The sequence below is a fragment of the Nicotiana attenuata genome, unplaced genomic scaffold, assembly GCF_001879085.1.
Source record: "Nicotiana attenuata strain UT unplaced genomic scaffold, NIATTr2, whole genome shotgun sequence".
Taxonomy (NCBI): Eukaryota; Viridiplantae; Streptophyta; class Magnoliopsida; order Solanales; family Solanaceae; genus Nicotiana; species Nicotiana attenuata.
Genome location: NW_017670908.1, coordinates 397,842 through 407,544, shown reverse-complemented (window position 1 = coordinate 407,544; position 9,703 = coordinate 397,842).

Here is a 9,703-nt window from a genome sequence, read left to right as displayed (position 1 = left end):
ATTATGCGTTGGCTATGTTCTTTCCGGATGGTGGCGTTGTGTTATTTTCTCTTCGTGGTTATGGTAATGCACTTTGGGTACCTGATGTCGAATTTCATATGGTTATTGATTTTGAGCAAGACAGCTCGAGGCATATAATATGGACCAGAGTTTGGATGGGGTCACTAATTGTAGCAAAGTTATATAGAGGTATGATCCTTTGTGTTAGATTCGTGTATTTTGGTTCTGCGGTGTGTGATGAGTTCTTAGCATTGCGTTGTGGTGATAACCGTTGAGTTAACGGGACAGTTCTCTTGGTTGATGTGATTTTCCATGTTGAGTAAATTTGGAATAATGCTTATGGGTGCACGGATTGCACGAGTTGCGGCTTTAGATTGTATTGATGTGCCATGTCACTAGACTGGTCGTGTTGGATGAGATGGGGTCACTTGAGCTAGAATGAATACTATCGGATTTGTTTACAGCATGGTTGGAAGGATAATATCGAAAGAAGGCTTAACAATTTGCTATAGTTCTTGTCGAAGGAGAGGGAGCTCCATGACTTGTTGATCTAACGAATGGTTATGAGTTTTTGCGTGTTTCTTTCATCATTGGCAGTATATGAAGGTGTTATATCGAGGCTTTGTTCGATAAGAGGTTTATTACCGGCATTGGGTTGTTTTTAGCAGCTACTGTGATTAGAAATTATCGCTATGAGTGTTTGAGTTATGTGGTATATCATGTGATTTCATCTTGGGTTATGACTATGGCTTGATACAGCTTGTTCAGACTTATACAGTGTGTAGATGCGAGATTCTGATCTTATAAAAAATTCCAGATGTGGAAATTGGATTCTAAGGCTTATGTGCTAGGTTGGATTAAGAAATTTAAGTAGTGTTGTGTTACACGGGACAAATATGGGATAGGGTGACGTGGGATCACCCCCCAAGTATCTGCATGGTAAGGTTACACAGCGATTTGATGGCTTTTGGAACAACTCTGGGAACGTTCGAGGACGAACGTATGTTTAAGTGGGGGAGGATGTAACGACCCGACCAGTCGTTCTGAGCATTTGCATTTTGCTCGGTAGTTTGGGGGCACGAGTATCTCCGTATGATGTATTAGGACTTGTGTGAAAAATTTGAGTTCATTCCGAGTTGATTTGATATGTTTCGGCAGGAGTTTTTGGAAGTTGAAAGTTCGAAAGTTCATTAAGTTTTATTTGAGGCGCGTTTCGTCATTTTAATGTTGTTATGCATGATTTGAGGCCTCGAGTTGGTCCGTGTTAAGTTATGGGACTTGTTGGTATGTTCGTATGGGATCCCGAGGGTCTCGGGTGCATTCCGGATAGGTTTAGGTTGAGTTGCGGTCGTTTTTCTTATGTTTCGACGTCGTTTATTCAAGCATAAATGGTACCACTTTAAGCAAATGAGCTCCGATTTCTGTTTTGATTGAAGCATTAGATCCGTATCGTAATTACGGAGCCATATCAAAAAGATCATCGAATTTGGACATCGTATGAGGAATTTATGGTCATTTTATAAGAACTGGGTTGCCAGATTTTTCAAATTAATTACGAAATTACCACTGAATTCGTATTTAAAAATCTGCACTATTTGCAAATATTGAAACCAACATATCTCCTTCATTATAAGGTAAAATGGAGTGATTCAAAAGCCTAACTTGACTAAACTTTCACAAGGAATTCATTGGAGGCATAAAAAGAGAGTTTCGGGACCATTTGGTACGAGTAAGAGGCAGAAAAATATATAAAATAAGGGTTTGCTCATTTGGTCATATTTTGAGTTGGGGAGCTCGGATTTGGGCGATTTTGGAGGTGATTTTCACAATATGGATTGGGGTAAGTGTTCTCTACTCGGTTTTGATTATATTTTATCAATTCATCTTCGTTTTTGTGATTTGATTGATGATTTCAAAGTGAAATTTGGAGATTTTTGGCTAGAGTTTCATAAAGTTAACTTTTATGTTTTGAACATCGATTCGGAGTCGGATTTGGGTGTAGTTAGTATGGTTGGACTCATAATTGAATGGGTTGTCATATTTTGTGAGTTTTGTCGGGTTCTGAGGTGCCGGCCCAAGTTGAGCTTTTTGGCCGATTTTGGGCTTTTGATTAATGATTCGACCTTTTTCAATTGGGATTGGTTCCTTTAGCATTGCTTGATGTATTTAAGTTGTTTTTTTGGTTAGTTTCGAGCCTCTCGGAGGTCGGAACGTGCGTGATGGCATTTTTGGAGCATCGCTTGGCTAGCTCGGTGTTGGAATTAGCTTATTCATGATAAGTAACTCTTCTAAACTTAGTGCTGAGGGTATTAATCCTCAAATTACGTGTTGTGTAATTGGTATTGAGGTGACACACATGCTAGGTGATGGGTGTGTGGGCGTGCACCCTGTGAATTGTGACTCCGTTGTTTTCCTGGCACTGTTTAGTGGCCCTATTTTGTTGATATCTGTGTTTTCACCATGTGATTAAGTAACTGAGCTATCAATCATGTTAGATATCATGTTTATGCTTTATGTTGATATTGTTAGGGCCCATAGTGGTCGTTTCTTATTGTCATTTCACCGATTTCATTGATATTTCGTACTCAGTCATATTCATACATTTGTATCATATCTCAGTCTTAGTTGTTGTTTATTGATACATCATATCGTTATTGTCGGGCTAGTTTCATGACATTGTGAGCCCGTGAGTGAGACTGGAGAGATCGATGACTAAGTGAGGCCGAGGGCCTAATTGTGAGGTTTTGGATAGTATAGCATGTGAGTTGTCCGTGCAAATTCTGATATTGAGACTATAGCACGTGAGTTGTCCGTGCAGCACGAGAGTTGTCTGTGCGGATTCTGATATTGATACTATAGCACGTGAGTTGTACGAGCAGATTATAGCAATTGGGCTGAATGAGCCCCTCCGGAGTCTGCACACCCCCAGCGAGTGCAATCGACTATATATATATATATATATATATATATATATCACACACGTGTGTGNGCACAAGTGTGTCTTGGCATGAGAGTCTGCATTTGAGATACGATTGTGCACAGCTTAGGTCGATCTTTGATAATAGCAGGTGTGACATAAATTGGGACAATGCATTGAGCAGTTAGATATAGAAGTGTGGTTTAGCTTTCTCGAGGACGAGCAAAGATTTAAGTGTGGGGTGTTGATAATAGGTGAATTTGACTATAATCACGCACCAAATAATCACCTTCTTGTGAACTTTTAATGTGGAAAAATGACAACAAAATGCTCTTATTAGTGTTTTTCATGATTTGCAGGTGATATAGGTGTAAGGAAGGCTAAGGAGCGGTTTTGGAGTCAACTATTGATGAAAAAAGGCCAATTGTTGAATTTCCCAAGTATCCCATTCAAAAAGGCCAAAGTTTCCGGGTACAAGTTCCACCGCGGTTCTACCGCGACCGCGGTGAAACCGCGGTGGAAGGCAGCTGCTGAAGTTGTGAGATTCCGCGAGGGCGTTTGGCCGCGGTTCTACCGCGACCGCGGTAGAACCGCGGTGGGCACAGTAAACTTCAGGGACTTAAGTGTAAAACACGGGATTTTTAGACCTAAACCCTATTTAAAACACTAGACTTCGCCCAAAAGAGGCATGTATTGATTTCTAAGGGTTCTTAACAAGAAAAACAATTGTGAGAAAGTTCTCTAAACATCTTTCTTCCTTTCTTTTGATTTTTATGATGAATTCAAGCGTAGTTTATTCTCCCATATCTATGAGTAGCTAAATTCCTTGTCTAAGGCTTTGATGGAACCTATTGGGTGATGAACTTCTTGTTTATGTGAATACAAATTGCAAGTTTAATCTTTATTTGTTCAACTTCGTGTTCGTTGTAGTTAATTGACAGGATCCTCAATTAGCTGTACCTATTTAGTGTGCATAACTTGGAAAAGAGTGCATATTTAGGATATTATTGAACAACACCACTCCTAGATTATTAGAGGAATCTATAATTGCGGGTTTAAAGGCGGGATTAGGAATAACGAAGCCTTGGGTGCAATCTAAATTGAATTGTGCTAAATAAAGCAAGCTAGTGTATCTCGGGAGAGTGCAATAGTAGATTACTGTGATTACTCGGGAGAGATTTGCGGTAAGATTAGCGTTCATGATTGATAGAGATGTGTGGGTAAATTTGTATGAGCATAAACAGAAGGGATTCCATCAATAGGGGAAATCATTGCCTTAGCTTTTTCTCATAATTGTTTACAACCCTTCTAATTTAGTTATAGCCTTTTAATTACTTGCAAACTAGTTATTAAAGGACACTCAACTGAGAATTTGAATATTTGAGAAGCTGGTTCTGAAGACTTGGTGGGTCTGAAGGTAGCAGTTGATAGGTTAACTCTCTGTGGGATTCGACTCCGGACTTGTAAACCGGATTATATTTGCAGCGACCGCATTGTCCTTTTATACGGCATAGTTGGGCGTGATCAACCATCAGTGGAAATTCTTCAGCCACCTTACAACATCAAAATTTGGTCCGTTAATCACGCGAGATCAACCCGATGCCCCCGGGACCTCAACCAAACATACCAAAACATCTTAAAACATCATTCGAACTTAGTCAAATCCTCAAACCACCTCAAACAACACGAATAACACATAGATTCAAGCCTAATGAACTTTGAAATTTCCAAATTCTACAAACGACACCAAAACCTATCAAATCACGTCCAATTGACCTCAAATTTTGCGCACAAGTCACAAATGATACTACGAACCTACTCTAACTTCTGGAAATCCAATCCGGCCCCGACATCAAAAAGTCCACTCCCGGTCAAACTTCCCAAAATTCCAACTTTCGCCATTCCAAGCCTAATTCTACTACGGACCTCCAAATCACAATCCGGACACGCTCCTAAGTCCAAAATCACCCAACGGAGCTAACGGAACCATCAAAACTCAAACCCGATATCATTTACACATAAGTCAACATCCGCTCAACTTTTTCAACTTAAGCTTTCAATTATAAGACTAAATTTCTCAGTTCATTTCGAAACCATGTCGGACCCGAACCAACTAACCCAAACCAACTAGAGTGGATAAAGAAATTTCATTCGTGTTGTGTTATCAGACCTATATGGGATAGGGTGACGTGGGATCACCCCCGGGTATCTGCATGGTAAGGTCACACGGTGATTTGATGGCTTTTGGAACGATTGTGAGCACGTTCGAGGACGAACATATGTTTAAGTGGGGGAGGATGTAACGACCTGACCGGTCGTTTTGAGCATTTTCATTTTGCTCGGTATTTTGGGGGCACGAGTAGCTCCATATGATGTATTAGGACTTGTGTGAAAAAGTTGAGTTAATTCCGAGTTGATTTGATATGTTTTGGCGCGAGTTTTTGGAAGTTGAAAGTTCGAAAGTTCATTAAGTTTGATTTGAGGCGCGTTTCGTCATTTTAATTTTCTTATGCATGATTTGAGGCCTCAAGTTGGTCCGTGTTATGTTATGGGACTTGTTGGTATGTTCGTACGGGGTCCCGAGGGGCTCGGGTGAGTTTCGGATAGGTTTAGGCTGCGTTGTGCTCGTTTTTCTAATGTTTCGACGTCGTTTCTTCAAACATAAATAGTACCAAATTAAGCAAATAAGCTCAGATTTCTGTTTTGATTGAAGCATTAGATCCGTATCATAATTAGGGAGAAATATCAAAAAGAATCGTTGAATTTGGACATCGTACGAGGAATTTATGGACATTTTACTAAGAATTTGGTTGCTAGATTTTTCAGATTAATTACGAAATTGCCATAGAATTCGTATTTAAAAATCTGCACTATTTGTAAATATTAAAACCAACATATCTCCTTCATTATAAGGTCAAATGGAGTGATTCAAAAGCCTAACTTGACTAAAGTTTCACAAGGAATCCATTGGAGGCAGAAAAAGCGAGTTTCAGGATAGTTTGGTACGAGAAACGAGGCAGAATAGCTGACAGAAAAATATATAAAATAAGGGTTTGTTCATTTGGTGATATTTTGAGTGGGGAAGCTTGAATTTGGGCGATTTTGGAGGCGATTTTCACAGTATGGATTGGGGTAAGTGTTCTCTACTCGGTTTTGCTTATATTTCATGAATCCATCTTCGTTTTTGGGATTTGGTTGATGATTTCAAAGTGAAATTTGGGGATTTTTGCCTAATGTTTCACAAAGTGAATTTTAATGTTTTGAACATCGATTCAGAGTCGAATTTGAGTGAAATTAGCATGGCTGGACTCATAATTGAATGGGTTGTCGTATTTTGTGAGTTTTGTCGGGTTCCGAGGTGCGGGCCTGGGTTAGGCTTTTCGGCCGATTTTGGGCTTTTGATTGAAGATTCGACCTTTTTCAATTGGGTTTGGTTCCTTTAGCATTGTTTGATGTATTTGAGTTGTTTTTTTTGTTAGTTTCGAGCCATTCGGAGGTCGGACCGCGCGTGATGGCATTTTTGTAGCATCACTTGGCTTGCTCGGTGTTGGAATTGGCTTATTCAAGATAACAAACTCTTCTAAACTTAGTGTTGAAGGTATGAAACCCCAAATTACGTGTTGTGTGATTGATATTGAGGTGACGCACATGCTAGGTAATGGGCGTGTGGGCGTGCACCCTGTGAATTGTGACTCTGTTATTTCCCTGACACTATTTAGTGGCCTTATTTTGTTGATATCTATGTTTTCACCATGTGATTAAGTAACTGAGTTGTCAATCATGCTAGATATCATGTTTATGCTTTATGCTGATATTGTTAGGGTCCATAGTGGTCGTTTTTTGCTGTCATCTCACTGGTTTCATTGATATTTCGTAGTCAGTCATATTCATGCATTCGTATCATATCTCAATCTCTATTGTTGTTTATTGATACATCATATCATTGTTGTCGAAGCTAGTTTTATAATATTGTGAGCCCGTGAGTGAGACTGGAGAGATTGATGACTGAGTAAGGCCGAGGGCCTAATTGTGAGGTTATTGATACTATAGCACGTGAGTTGTCCGTGCAACACGTGAGTTGTCCGCGCGAATGCTGAAACAACACGTGAGTTGTCCATGCGGATTCCGATATTGATACTATAGCATGTGAGTTGTCCATGCAGCACGTGATTTGTCCGTGTAGATTATAACGCTTGGGCTAAAGGAGCCCCTCCGGAGTCTGCACACTCCAGTAAGCGCAGTCGATAATGTATATATATATATGGATCGGTTTGCACCGCACAACAAGTATTGTACAGTGCTGAGTGATTGAGTGCGCTAAGTATTGAGCATGGTAAGAGATAATGTGAGACAGTGAAGTTGAGTACTCTGAGAGTGTGAGTACATGAGTTCATCACGGAGAGGCATTGTATTTGACATATATACTTGAGATACATGCATAGAGATGCATTTCTTTTTGCTGCCCGATTTTGGTGACATTCATGATTTTCTACCTATATCTTGACATGTAGGCATAGATATGTACTTCCTCACGCTATCTGAAAATGAAATATTTACCTGATGAAAAGTTTTTTTGGGAAAAATTACAGTTTTCAAACTTACTCGTATGTTTTGATGATTTCCATAAGGGATTTGGATTTCACTGATATACTTGAAAAGCGGAACTGTTTTCGGAAAACTATGAAAAGGCTGAACATTTTATCTTTGAGCTACTTCTTTATTTACTTGCTTTACATTGTTATGAACTGCTATTGGTTATTGGTGTTGGACCCGACCTATGTTCCAATTCGTCACTACTTTACACCTGAGGTTATGTTTGTTACTTTTTGAGTACATGGGGTCGGTTGTGCTCATACTATACTTCCTGCACATTGCGTGCAGATCACAGATGTCGATGTTCCTCTGTTCGATGAGAGCTGGAATGGAAGATGTATCTGCGTCCCAGTTGTAGTTGTCTCTTGTTCATGGTAGCCTTAGAATTATAAAACTCTCTTTAAGTATTTTTCAAACAGATGATGTATTTACTTTATATCAGCTTTGTAAACTCCATNCTATATATATATATATATATATATATATATATCCACACACGTGTGTGTGTGTGTGTGTTTGTGTATGTGTGGATCGGGTTGCACGCTGCAACGAGTATTATACAGTGCTGAGTGATTGAGTGCGCTAAGTATTGAGCACGGTAAAAGATAATTCGAGACAGTGAGGTTTAGTACTCTGAGAGTGTGAGTACATGAGTTCATCACTGAGAGGCATTGTATTTGACATACATATTTGAGATACATACATAGAGAGGCATTTCTTTTTGCTGCCCGGTTTTGGTGACATTCGTGATTTTCTACCTATATCTTGACATGTAGGCATAGATATGTACTTCCTCACGCTATCTGAAAATGAAATATTTACCTAATGAAAAGTTTTTTTTTTTTGGGAAAAATTACAATTTTCAAACTTAGTTGTATGTTTTGACAATTTCGGTAAAGGATTTAGATTTTCACTGATATAATTGAAAAGCGGAACTGTTTTCTAAAAACTATGAAAAGGCTGAATATTTTATCTCTTAGCTACTTCTTTATTTACTTGCTTTACATTGCTATGAACTGCTGTTGGTTATTGGTGTTGGATCCGACCTATGTTCCAGCTCGTCACTATTTTCACCTGAGGTTAGGTTTGTTACTTTTTGAGTACATGGGGTCGGTTGTACTCATACTACACTTCCTGCACATTGCATGCAGATCTCGGATGTCGATGTTGCTGTGTTCGATGAGAGCTGGAATGGAAGATGTAACTGCGTCCCTGTTGTAGTTGCCTCTTGTTCATGGTAGCCTTTGATATTAAAACTCTGTTTATGTACTTTTCAAACAGAAAGTGTATTTAGTTCATATCAGCTTTGTGAACTCTATTCTTAGAAGCTCGTGATTTGTATTACCAGTCCTTGGAAAATATATAAGATTCAAATAATTCCTTTGTTTAATTATTTTATTAAGTTAATTGGAAATGGATAACTGTTAATTGGCTTACCTAGCGGGTGGGGTTGGGTGCCATCACGACTAGTGAATTTTGAATCGTGACAGTATGTATATGACATTTGGCCAACTACATAAGTAGCCCCTCAAGCTTGACTATTTTTTAGATTTAGACACTTAAACTATGTCTTTTTCCTATCGAACACTTGTACTATCTAACATACGTATCAATTAGACACACCTTTTTCAGTCTTATGTGAAGAGTCTGCGCATATTATCAGACGCCTTCACATGGCAAAGTAGACGAATTATTTTGTGATATGTGGAATTTAAAGAAAAATCTTTCTTTTACAATTTGTTTTTAATTCCCACCCAGCCCCACCCTTTCTTCTTGCCACCACTCACCTCCCCCACTTTTCCACCTTCTGTTCTTCTTTTCTCCTCATTCCCTATTCTTCTTCTCTTCTCCCCATTCCCTATTCTTCTTCCCTTTCGGTTGAACCCCGTGAAATGGATTAAATATTCCACCATATTCATGTTGCATGCAAATTTCGCTACTTATGAAACGATTTCGAATCCACATGATAGAACTAAAGTTTGGATTTACCATCGGTACATTAAAAAGATATTTCTTACACAATTTGTTTTACAAGTAGGATTTTTTAATTAGGTATATTGATTATTATGATATTTTGAAAGATTAGTCGTTTGATTTTAGGCCATAATTGACTATTTGTGGTGGCAATACTTAACCAAGAGATTGGGATTAGAGAAAGGTTTAGAAAAGTTACTATAGATGTTGTAGTCTTTT